Consider the following 13,327-nt stretch of genomic DNA (forward strand, 5'->3'; position numbering starts at 1 on the left):
GTTATTGGCTCTCGGTAATTGTTTTGAAGCTGGGTTAACATGATCCAAAATGTCTTCCTCAAACAAGTACTGGGCAATTTCCTGATCCAGACCCTGCGTGTATTTGCCAGGTTGGTAGGATAGGAAATGTTTACTTCAATAGTTCACACTGACGTCATAGATACATCGTGAGATTGCTCAATGTCTTGCCCCAGCGGTGAGCAAAACATCAGTGTGGAGACACGGTAAAGGAATCTGAAGAGAAAGACTAATTTAGAGTCTGTGTCGATTTTATGTCTGTGTCCGTCTTTGTGAAATAGCTTGTAGGTTTCACTTCCCTTCCATCATAGTATTTGCTGGTAAATTGATGAGTAAGTAGAACTTAATGGGTCTCTGTCAGTACCTCTAGCTCTCTGTTCTGAAGATGGAGGGAGGAGGATGTTTGGGGAAAGATTCGAGGTAATTGAGATAAACAGTGTACAGATATCCCAGCTTCAGTATCCCACATGTAAAGTCTGCTGAAGTCTTCTACCCTCCTTGACAAACTCTCAAGCTAGTCCTGAAGACTTGGAATAAAAGGCTTGAAGAGACATTTGGGAAGGTTACTTGCTGACTCCTTTCAAATCTTTGTAGTCATTTTTCAGATAGTTTATTGGTAATCTATCAAATTTCTTCATCTTGATGTTCCAGATTGATTATGTTAATTTTCTGTATTCACTGCATTCTACATTTCTGTAACAGTTTCATTGGTGTGCTGTCCTGAAAGTTTTATTGCCTCTTGACGTGTGTTATGTTGGAAGTGGGCAGTACTGTGATAGTAGTTGCAGACATCATGGAGAACCTTCTGGATGTAGTATTGACATTGTAATCACATCAGTCGGACAACTCCTTCATGCTGACCTTTACTTGTTTGTCCACTGTCACACGCATCATGTGGTCAGTTGGATTGACTTACGATCACCACATGGTGTCTCACGGAGTGTTTAATCATTATGTATGTCTGTCAAATTACACCAAGCAAATTGGACAAGTTTACGATTGTGATACAGTAATCAGAGTGAATTATGGGTAAATGTTCTGATTGTCAACAGCAAGGCTTGTGTGTTGAGGTTTATTTGTTTCACATCAATTCATTAATGATACATGCAAATAACAGGTTTGTCATTTAACTTGAGACAGATACGTTTGGTAATGTCCATAGATTCAATCACTTTGTTTACTCAACATCAACTCTTTCTGGGTTTTGTTGCACGTGTATAAAAATATCATATTTAATTTTTCACTGTACACCATTATGGTGGTGTCAGGCTATTCTTGCACTTATTCTGACACAGAAATTCAGAATCCATTTTATAAGAATAATGCCTACAAGTCATTATTCATAATTGCTGAGAAATAATATCTAACCATGACATGGGTTAATACAGGGAAAGTCCTCGAATCAGTAGATTTTCAATGTCTTAGAAAAATTTGAAAGAGGCAGGGTTGGTACATAAAAACATGTCTCCATCATTATGGAGTTCTCTGGTTCAGTTTTGTTATTATTGATGGACATAAAAGCTTTGATATTGACATAAAAGCTTGGTTGTTGACATTAAAGCTGGATATTGACATGTATGATCTAGTATCGATAACATATTAAATAAACACACGCCTACACACGTGATGGCTGGACTCTGCTTACACCGGAAATTCAGCTATGTCACAGTTTTTCATGAAGCACTTCCACAGATATATGATGAGATGTTTGCCAAAGACAGGGATACCTGGAAGTGAATGTGTGTGATAGGATGGTATAAAGCAGGCATGTTTAGACGAGAGAGGTGTTACAAATCCCCTTCTGTCATAACACATGAAATGATTCTGAGTTAAGTACTGGACTACATTGTTCTCGGCTATGGAACTTCCTCAGTTTTGAGTGCTTGCATTTCTTGACTCTCTTGGGGGGGATTTGTATTCATAGAGTGTTTATTTTGTAAATTTGAGGACCGGGGAATCTCTTTTTAAACTGTTGTGTCTGGATGTAGGAACTTGAGACTTACATGCACCATGTAACCCAGTGCTTTGATCTTGACTTACTCTTCAAGACAAAAGTCAAATTGTGTGTAAAGTGTGTAAGATGAGGACCAAAATAGCACCTCACCAGACCAGGGGGTACCTCCTCCTTGCCCCCTCCTCTTCCCCTCCTCCTCATCTGTTTGCTCCCTCTTCAAAACTGAAGCTGCCAGATTGGCAGGTTGCCAGCTGATGAACATCAGAAAGTAGTCTGACATACAGACCATTAGACAAATATACCAATATATCCTATGTTTGTCATCTCTGATATTAGTTGGCAAATCTTAATTACTGCAGTTTCAGATTAAGTGAGCATCTGTGTTCCTTTTCATAGTGTTTTATTACAATAATTGAACACTTTGTCCTTTAATATATCAGTAATATTGTTAGCAAACCAGGGAAGGAAACAGTCGATAATGAGATCTTGACATTATTTCGGAAAGACTGGCATTGATTGGTATTAGAATTCTGATGGCCTATACAGTCTGTTTATGAAAAGCTTGAAGATCAGTGCTTAAATTTGTTTCAGAATTATTGATTTTTTGTCATGGAAAACAGGTCAGTTAATCATAGGAGATAATGCCAATATTGAGCAAGAAAACAGGAGCTGAACCTGCCCCAGGAAACAGACATACAAGAGTTACCTTTCCTTGATGTGTCGGCCATTACACCTGCAATTTCACTGGTTGGTTTTACACATATAACTTTCCATAAGATCAAGGTAAATATGGGTATTACTGACTTGTAACCTACATGTGAAGTACACACGTATCTACCTTTCCTTTATATCTAATGTCTTTGGAACTCAGCAAGGAACGGTGAGTGAAACAGACATAAAATGTTAAGCTTAAATGTCCACCAGATCTTCATTCTTGATAATTATCCTTCATGGTCAGAATGATTGAATCAGCTGGTCTTAACTGAGCTCTTTTTTCTTCCAATATATTTAATTGGATTCTATTGCTTCCCTCATTGAATCAAAATCATGACAGCCTTTGCCCAGAAAAGCACTTATTATTAAAGGTTAACTTGCTTGTAGTCATACCATGACAATGTCTAGTCTATGGTCAGTTAATTGCCCTATCAAACAGCCAGATGTTATAGTTGCTTTCTTATAGTTAATCCTGTCTGCATTGTCCTGTACCATTAGCATTGCTAAATGTCAGGTGTCGTGAAGGTATACCATCAGTATCAGTCTGTACTGAGATACTGCTTCACATGAATACATTGACTAATCACATGAAGATGCGATGAAGAAATAGAGGATAAACATACTGTGTATGAAAATCAGAGGTATATAATGAAAGTATGATACTGATTTAGAAAGCAGCAATCCACGGCCATGTGACAGGAGATAAACATACTGTGTATGAAAATCAGAGGTATATAATGAAAGTATGATACTGATTTAGAAAGCAGCAATCCACAGCCATGTGACAGGAGATAAACATACTGTGTATGAAAATCAGAGGTATATAATGAAAGTATTATATGGATTTAGCAAGCAGCAATCCACGGCCATGTGACAGGAGATAAACATACCGGGTATGAAAATCAGAGGTATATAATGAAAATATGATACGGATTCAGCAAGCAGCAATCCACGGCTATGTGACAGTTAGGAGATAAACATACTGTGTTGGAAAATATGAGGTATATAAAATGATTATACACCTCTGAATGACTTTTATTAGCATTTACTGAAGTCATGGTAGAATTGGTCTTCAGCAAGTCATGCTTGGTGTAAGAGGTGACTCAACAGATTGGGTGGTCAGACTTTCTTACTTGCTGACATGCTCATGATTTTGATTTTCGCATTGTCTGGTCTTGACTCTTGTTATTAAGACCACTTCAGTATTGCTGGAATATTGCTGTGTGTTTTGTTAGACAAAGAACACAGGAAATGTCTGTAGTGAACAAGTTTGTAACAACTGAGGTATATAAGGAAATGTTTAAGCTTCCTTGGCACTCAATATTTATTGTTGTCAAAATGGGCATGTTGAATAATTACAATGAACTAAAATTAGTGGTCTCTTGAAATGTGTCATGACCGAACATTACTGTATTTGCAATTGCTTGATAACCGATGCTGCTGTGATATTTTTGTTAAAAAAAGAAGGACTTTGTTATATTTATAAGACTGCTTATGTTAACTGAATAAATCCCGGACATGTGACCAAGAGCCTTGGCCCATACTGAGTTAGGAAACCAAGGTCTCTCCTTTAGGCTAGGTATTAGGGCACCACTGGGCCTCCATGAATTTGTTTGTTCTAATTGAAACATAGTAAAGTTCCCTCAATTCTTCATTTATCTAAACTGTGACTTTCTTTTGCCTCCTCAACTGTTGAACCATGACACATTTTGCTTACGCTTATGACTATGATATGCATAAGCATCACTTTACGCTATCTTATGGAGGATCTTGGTATTCCTTCAGCAAATTTTCTTGACTTCTGTAGAAAGGATGTTGTGTTATCTCTTGCTGCCTCGTACATCTTGAATGATGATATTTGTAGATGTATCTCTGTAGAGGATAAGCACAGGTTTTGGACTGAAACACCTCTTTCATCAGATATTCACATTAGTGAAGTGTTAGTGGGGCAGTCATAATGGCTAATTGACTTTCATGCGTCTTTGTGTAGTTGCTTAAGGTGCACACAGAAAAGCCTGGCTGGGAACTGAATTTCACCCATTTGTCTTCCATACTCTTGATGCATGTTGTTTTGTTAACACTGTTTTGGTTGTTTTCATTGGGGAAAATCATGGAGATATGAAGATACATGTCATGTCTGTATTTCATATGTCCACCTAAGAAAAGCAAGATTTATGTGTGCTTGCTCCTTCATCAGGTGGAGCTATCATCCTTCATGAAGGAGCAAGCATAGACTCCAAAATGTCATGTTATTCACAACAAAGAAGTTGACATCCATAAATCTTGCTTTTCTTATGCATTCCACTTCTGAATGACCTTCAAAGATTTCATGTATCACCTTTCTGTTCATCCATACATCCACCCCAGCCCACTAACATAGATGTACACATAGTTCAATACACATATCACTGTCATGTCGTTGAATCAATCTTTGATCTTACTGTTCTAATCACAGCAGTGTGTTGTTGAGCAGGAGCATGACGATGCTGAAAGTATGATCGCTTCCAGTTTTGATGATTCATATTTAGCTGCCATTTTGACAATCCAATCCTCATTATAGTAGATGGAAGGGTAGGGTAGCCTGTTGGTTTAAGTGTTTGCTCGTCATGGTGAAGACCCAGGTTTGACTCCCTCGTGAATGCAATGTGTGAAGCCCATTGCTAAAAGTGGATTAAACTAGACTTGCATATTATAGTAGGTACAATTATGTGCATGAGATGTGCTATTAAATTTCAGACTCAATCACTCACTCAGCATGATAATGGCATTTGCCCATCTTCCATGAAGTTTTAATTCTTCAGGATTTGGTGCATATTTCAAGTGCAAGTATCCAGCACCTAGAGACGTGTTCCAGGTATTGACATCTCTCTCTCATCCTGACATCACAAACTATGACTGCATGAATGCAAATATTATAGCAGACAACAACTGTTACGTGTGAATGTGTTCATAATGTTACATCATCATATACAAAATAGGTCAATAAATATCAGCTGGTGTACTGACACAGTGGCAGTTTCATTACGTTGGTGTATCTCATACCAGGAACCATATGATATGTTTCTTATTGTATGGTCCCATTGATACATTTGAGAGAAACATGGAAATGTCTAAATAAACTTTGACTTCCTTTGAAAATAAAATGGGGTCAAGGTCATCTTGTGTGCAGAGAAGTGCCCGTTGGTAACACCAGGAATCTATATTGTGGGTTGAATTCTGCTTCATCCTTCATTAATTTAGGTTTTATAGCACCATATCCATGCCTGTTGTTTCACAATTTGTACTTCTTACGTGGTTATAGTCACTTTAAATTTCATACTGGGCAAACGTCTACCCTGAAACTTTGCTCTATGCGGTATGTAAAATGTTGTTATTTATAAAGTCGTATGCTTCATTATCACACATGATGTAACTGAAATACTGTCCATAGTGGCTTTAATAATCCCCACTCACTCACTCACTCACTCACTCAGTTGAGGAAACTTTTAAGTTTACAAGACGTAGGTGGGAAAGATGTTGTACATGGTCCACTTGGACAAAGTGATCTTAGCACTACAATAATTGTAACTTGCATTCTTCAATATAGGTTTAAGACAGTCATAGCGCTAAGATAACTATGTTCAAGTGAGCCAAGAAAAATTAGTTTGGCTCTTATGACTAAGAGTTGCAATGGAATGGAGATAATTTTATCACATGAAATCAAAATGGCCGCTATGAACAATGTATCATTTAACTCCACTCAAACCAATGATGATGTCAGATCTCCGTTTTAGCAGGTTGAGGGTATTTTTGGTTCACTCCTTCATCCTCATGGTTGAGTATGGTGACAGATATTATGGGGTGGCTTTGATGTTCTGGAACCTACTTGAAAACTACTTAACTGTTCTTGTTGGGTCTCATATGTAGCTGTGTCTTGTTATAGTGTTTAGAGCAGATATACACACCTTTTGCCTATGGGTGCCACATAGTTTGACTATGTATGTTGAAGTATATTTATTAGCATCGGCCATATGTTCTCCCTTCAGGAAGTTCTTGGAAGAAAATAGTCTTGACTCTGCTAAATGGACAAGAGAGGAAATCAAATATTTAACTATACTGAACAGAATAAGTTAGGGATCATAAAACTTGGGAGATATTGGAGGATGTATTTCATACTTTCTGTCTGTCAAAAAGGTCCTGAAACTGTTAAAATTTTCATATTGGGAAAACAGCTGAACCACTTATGACAGTTGGGACAAATTGTAAGACACATTGCTTGTCAGGTACATGTTACTAGTTTGTTGGAGAAGTAATCAAAGATGATACTTCTTTCATGGGATTGCATATTTTTTATCTTAGTCCTGAGTAAGAATACTCCTGTGCTTATGAACTTGAATCTTTCTCATTTCAGGCAGCTTAAGATGAGAAAGGTGGACCGTCCTGCTGATATTGGCTGATCAGTGGAAACAGAATGGCTGTGCTGGTACCTCAAGAATTTTGTTGGAGGCCGACTTTGGTTATTGTGATCGGTTGAAATGGATGGCTGGAACTTCATGCAGTTGTTTGCCAGAGGCCAAACTGTTTTGTGAGAAGTTAAAACAGAATGGCTGTGGTGGAACCATGAGGTGTCATGCTGTAGGCCATCCTTCTGGTAGCGTGTGATCAGTGGCAAAAGAATGGCTATGCTAGGACCTGATGATGTTGCAGTGGACTGTACTCATGTCTGGCTCAAGATGACCTGGAACAACTAATCTGTTCAGTGCATGTAGCAAATCAACAGATGGAAGCTTAAATCTTGAAACTAAACCTCAGGTTGTCATGGTCCCCAAAGCTTGTTAGATCTGGGGGTCATCAGGACTTGTTAATCAATGCCATTTGGCAAGCTGTGCGACCAGTGGTGCTGTCAACAATAATATCTTCATAATTACACTGAGTGCCTGTGCATTGAAGTTCTCAACATTAAATACAGTTGAAGAAAAGATTCCTAAGTATATCAGATTTCAAGTTGGTCTCAGTCTTGAAGACGTAACTTGACACAACCTCAGAAGGACAAATACTTGGTCTTGTTACTCAATGACAAAAGAGGATAGTTTTTCTCAGACTAGTGACACCAGACTGTTCTCACTGGTCAGGACAGCCCCAGGCTTTCCTTAGACTAGGAAATAAAGTCCTCCTCTTCATACCATCTGTTGGGAATAGATAGAAGAGGGTTGACCTGTTCCTATAAGTCTGTGCATATCTGGTCCTCTTGTGAGGCTTGACTTACTGTTGAACAGAAATGCATTCTCTACACTCCAAGTGAGGGTTTGCACTTAGGTTTTATGAGAAAACATGTGGAACGTTCAAAGAGAACTTCAAGAATAAAAGACATGGTCTCTTCATGATGGAAGTTCATGCAATGGAATCATTTCACGATACCGTGTTGCTGGATACTGGTTCTAGGATGTTAAGTGCTGACAGAACTGATTGACTGGATCTAACTTGCAGAGTTCTCTCCCTTGTTTTCCGATTGCCATGTGAGATGCACGTCATGTCAGCTTTGAGAAATTTCAAAATGCCCAATGCCACGTTCCCTCCTTGTGGAAGAATGGTTGCTAATCTATGGATGTTCGGTATATGGAGCTGCTAGCGAAATTGATGGCAAGATCAACGGATGTCTACAATGTGTTGAAGGACACTTTATATTTGGTGCAAAGCATCATTCAATTTGAGGATTGCTAAGCAATATGGAAAGCAGGATGTCCTATGCTAATTTCTAGGTTTTTTAACTTTTCAAAATTAGTAACATGGGTATGTTAGTGAATATGTACACGTCATTCAGCTCCCATTGGAAAACACTATTTTTTTTTCAGTTTTAAGGTAAGAATCGGCATTTCTGTTTTTCTCGAGTGTTTTTTTTTTTATCAGAATGAACAAATTCAGGTCATCAAAGTCAATCCACAAAAATCAATGCCAAAATTGCCTTATGTCTAGTGCTAAGTAAGAAGATTTATAACCTATTTTGGAATATTAGTGTAGACATCAAACCAGTTTCAATATTGCTATGGTTTCAAGTGAACTTGATGTTTTCAAAATGAAATTGCATTGCTCATGTAAATTACTCTTTATACCAGGAATTCCTATAAAAAATATCTTTCTATTTGTTCATATTCACAAACAGCCAAAGTGTTTAACATGAAATCAGACATGATGCTAAGACTTGTGCCTAAATTCACCAATAGTAAAATATATATATTTTATATTTCAGGAAACGATTAAAATTCTTCCAGATTTCATAAGAGCACATGTATTAATTGTTCTGTGAAATGTTTCCCTGTGAATTGTCCACCTTTGTTTCAAGGCTCTTGCAACACTCTAGATTTCACCAAAGGGAGATAACTCTCAAGACACGAGGAGATAACTCCTCATCCTCACCAAGTCACAAGGCTATTTTCTGCATAAGTGTTATTATTTGCTTAATACTCAGATCACGGATTATTATTTTATTTATACTTATGTTGGTTTTGGTTTGGTTGTTTTGTATATGCCTAATATTGAATCTGCCATCTATGTTTTTCATTTCAGATTACTAGATTATGAGATTAGAATAAGGAGAAAGAAACAACTCTAAATTTATGATGGATCAGATTATATTGGACACATAACTGATATTAGAATTGGCATACTTTTGTCACAATTGTCCTTTTTTCGCTTGATGAACTAAATCTTAGTATATTTAGGTTATCTTTGGATCATATATAGCTTCTAATCACAGTACAGTCACCGTACCTTGAAATTTTGGGTAGTTAAGTATGTATGTGTATGGATGATAGTTCAGCTCCCTTGCAGTTTATTCAGGAAACTAATAGTTTCAGTCTTCTTATTTAACAGATGAGCAGTTATTTGAAAAATAATCAATTATAGTTTTGTATGAACCACAGCTTTTAAAAGTTTTTGATTGCCAGATTCCCTGTCTGAATTGTTAATGTTTACCTGAGATTTGTGATATACTATAAGTGCTATGAATATATGTATATCAGGTGGCTCTCTATATATCACCTGTATGATGGAATATACTATTATCTTCACAACTGTGATCACAAGTTCTGTTATTTTCATATCTGCATGCAAGTGTAAGTTTCTTAACTCTGTTTAATTTCACTTTGTGCGTGTGTGTGATCACTCAAACAACAATAATCTCATCCGGATGTCCACAGTAAAGAAATGTTAATTTTTTTATGGTTTTTACACTAGCCAGATCAGTGTGTGTATTTTAGGTTAACTAGACTAGACTAGGCAAGACAGGTTTTGTATCAATCATATTCCATGACATGGAAGAATCGAAGGCCGATTGTGGTGCTTTCCGAACCTGTACAGAGAATTTCTATGATGTCAAGCACCAGCAAAACGCCTACTCATCAGTTTGCACAATGCATAATGTTATGTGACATACAAGCCACCATATTCATGTGTGCGAGAGTGTGCCATCGATAGATTTCTGTGATACAGTTTATTCAGGTTTAGCCATAGAAGGACAGCAAAGTCACGTCAAATTCATTATGTTTTGTCAACCAAAGCAGATGTCTATGTCTCAGAAATCTGAGAAAAAAAATTGATTTTTATAAATAAGCTCATTGTTATAGCATTGAAAATCATGAAAAGTTACCAGAAGCATACACAAAATTTTTTAAGCATTCAAATACTTGGAGGATTGTCAGAAACCTTTTTATTGTATAGTTATATGTAACACTTTTGATTGAAACAAGTGTCTGTTTAATTAGACATAGACATATGGGATAATCCTAATCAAAAGGTATGTAGGGTATGACCCAGAGATCATACTGCTGAAAACATGAGTTGGTTACATTTCAAACTGCAAAATACAGGGACTCTTTGTTATGAGTGTTAAGTGTCATTGTTGAGGCCACGAAACAAAAGGATGTTTGCTTATAACAAACTCTGAAGGTTTTTATTTTATATCAAGTTTATTTCCAGTTCTTTTATTTCCATTCCAAAGATTATTTGTAAGCTTTTTTAATGACTGCAGTGTTTTTTTGTTATTTTTCAGATAGTCGTAAGTGCCATACATTAACATTAACTTACCCGAAAGAGAGCTTTGAAAATCTAGCCCCTGGACATTTGTTGTTTTGCTAGTTTTTAGTGTGGGGTGTACTGTTTGGGGAATATCAGCAAATAAATATATATTTGTATGTAGCACTAGGAACCTTCATCTTTAAATACCTATCCCTGTAGTGCATACAGAAATGTGTCTATATCAATCTAATGCTTCAGGAACAGGGATTACAGTCTCATGGCATCAAAATGTCTAAAGGCTGACGAAAAACATACATTTCAAATGCTTTTTTCTGTCAACAAAATGTGAAGTAGATAGGGGTAATGTGAGCATACGGATTCAATGTGTTTTGAAATTTCCAAGGTTTTTATTCCTCTTTAGTTAAATCCTCTTATAATTTTAGCCTGAAGTTTTGATGGTATGTGAGGGGCGTTTTTAACATTTGCTTTTATCTTGTTGAAGGAATGTAAAAATATTCTTTTCATTTTTCATATTTTAATTCTGAGTTGGCACATTCATAAACAAAGTTATAAAAAACATGTCTAGCAATACATGACTGCTAGATGTGTCTGGAAGTGACTCTGCTATGTTTGTGTGGCTAATCCAATCCTCCGTATACCCAGTTTCTGTGACGAGCGATGAAAGAAAACAATCACAGAGTCTGTGTGTTTATATGCGAAAATGTAATATACACAATTGTGATTCCAGACGAATATTTTATACTTGTAGTTTTATAACTAAATGTCAATAATGAAAAACCATATGTATGTATAGGGGCCAAACTGTCACTGCTAATATAAACACCACGAGGCTCACCTCACTTGGCCAGAGAGTTGCCAATATATGGAGAATTATTTCATCGAACAAATCGCATATTCAGGCACTGTGAATGCTCAAGTTATGGGGAACTGTTTCATAAGTCTGGGGTTGATTAAAAGCCTGAAATAGAGAACCAGGAATGAGATTGAATGTATTCCACATATATCCTTATCATTCCACGATTTGCAAGTTATGAATGGAGTCTGGAGGAAGCTGGTGACCGTAATGGTCAAGTATTGACTGCAGGGCGGGGTCAGGTCAGGTTCAGGGCCAGGAGAAGCTAGACATCACCATAACCTTTGGAAACTTTTTGCGAACAGATACCACTGAAAATAACAACATTATATGTAATTATTTGATATAGCCAGAGATATATGGTAAATATTACATGGTCTCTGATGCAGCCTTTTCAGTTTGCATACCTGGGCCCCGTTTCACAAAGCCCTCGTAAGCCTAAGATAACATTTCCCTTAGCATTCGTACCTCTTAAACTGTAGAATAGGAAGTAGGAATGCAACGACAATAGTTACAAGACCTTAGGCTCCTGCATGCTTAGTGAAATAGGGCCCTGAATCTCTTAACTCATCTTTATGTATGATCAAATGCAGGCATCATCTGTATATGAACTCTCTGCAGTGAATAATGCACAAAAGTGCTGCCTCTCACTTGGTTTATCTGACCTGCAACCCTGTTGTGAGCTTCTTTGACACACTTATTTTGGGCAGCAGATGAAAGAACAGTTATGTGAAACAGCATTTTAAGAAGTTTGTGTAAAATGTCTGCTTAGTTTATAACAGGGCTGGATCAAGGGCAGTGAATGGGGGCAGTGGGGTAGACACGTGGTTAAGGTGTCACAAAGAAGACATGGTTGTGGGGGGGGGGGGGGGGGGGGTTGGGGTTCAAATCTTTAGACTGAACTAAACAAATTTCTGCTTGAAAAGATGTTGCCTGAAAACTAGAACAAGGGAGAAACATTGCAACCCTATATTGGGGTGTATTTGAAGTGGAGATATCACTCCTGTTTCAAGCACAACAGAGTGTAAGTTGATTGGATATCTGTCTTGGGAATTGTCATTCAAACAAGCTATGATTATTAAATAGGTCCAGGTGTTAATTATAACAGGATATTAGTTCAGGAACAGCTAATACTGTCATATCACTTCAACTTTATAGTACAATGGATGGTATGATGGGAGGTGCACCAATATGCGATACAGACTTATATTGTGATAGGGGAATACTGGGTTTCTCCCCATGACTTGAGCACTGGTTAGTGAGAGGTTGTAGGGGCCATGGGACATAATCATATGCAAGCTTCAGTGCAGCAAGACCATCATTTTACACCTGTGAGTGAGTGAATGAGTGAGTGAATGCAGGCATTTCATACAGATTGTTGTTAGTTTTCTGAGTGGAAAGATTGAGTGGTTTATGCAAATCATCTGTACATTTTGGTCCTCAATAAAATGTTTGTTATGAAGCAAAGTTGTTGTTCATCATTTGATTAAGAGTGAGTTTAGCTTTACGTCGCACTTAGCAATATTCCAGCTATATGGCGACGGTCTGTAAATAATCGAGTCTGGATCAGACAATCCAGTGATAAACAACATGAGCATCGATCTGCTCAATTAGGAACCGATGGCGTGTCAACCAAGTCAGCGAGCCTGACCACCCTATCCCGTTAGTCGCCTCTTACGACAAGTATAGTCGCCTTTTATGACAAGCATGGGTTGCTGAAGGCCTATTCTACCCCGGGACCTTCACGGGTCTGAGAAAAATGAAAGCTGTATGTT

General features: G+C 37.5%; 1 protein-coding gene across 6 annotated transcripts in view; it reads left to right on the forward strand.

Annotated features, from left to right (window-relative positions):
* LOC137284682 (G protein-activated inward rectifier potassium channel 3-like) overlaps window positions 1-13,019 on the forward strand; it is a 237,058-nt gene extending 224,039 nt beyond the window's left edge. For all 6 annotated transcript variants that reach the window (XM_067816590.1, XM_067816592.1, XM_067816593.1 and 3 more), the window contains one exon: window positions 7,077-13,019. The gene's annotated coding sequence lies outside the window, so the exon portion shown is untranslated. The remainder of the gene's footprint in view (window positions 1-7,076) is intronic.
* Window positions 13,020-13,327: the final 308 nt, after the last annotated feature.

This window comes from Haliotis asinina, chromosome 5 (assembly GCF_037392515.1).
Source record: "Haliotis asinina isolate JCU_RB_2024 chromosome 5, JCU_Hal_asi_v2, whole genome shotgun sequence".
Taxonomy (NCBI): domain Eukaryota; kingdom Metazoa; phylum Mollusca; class Gastropoda; order Lepetellida; family Haliotidae; genus Haliotis; species Haliotis asinina.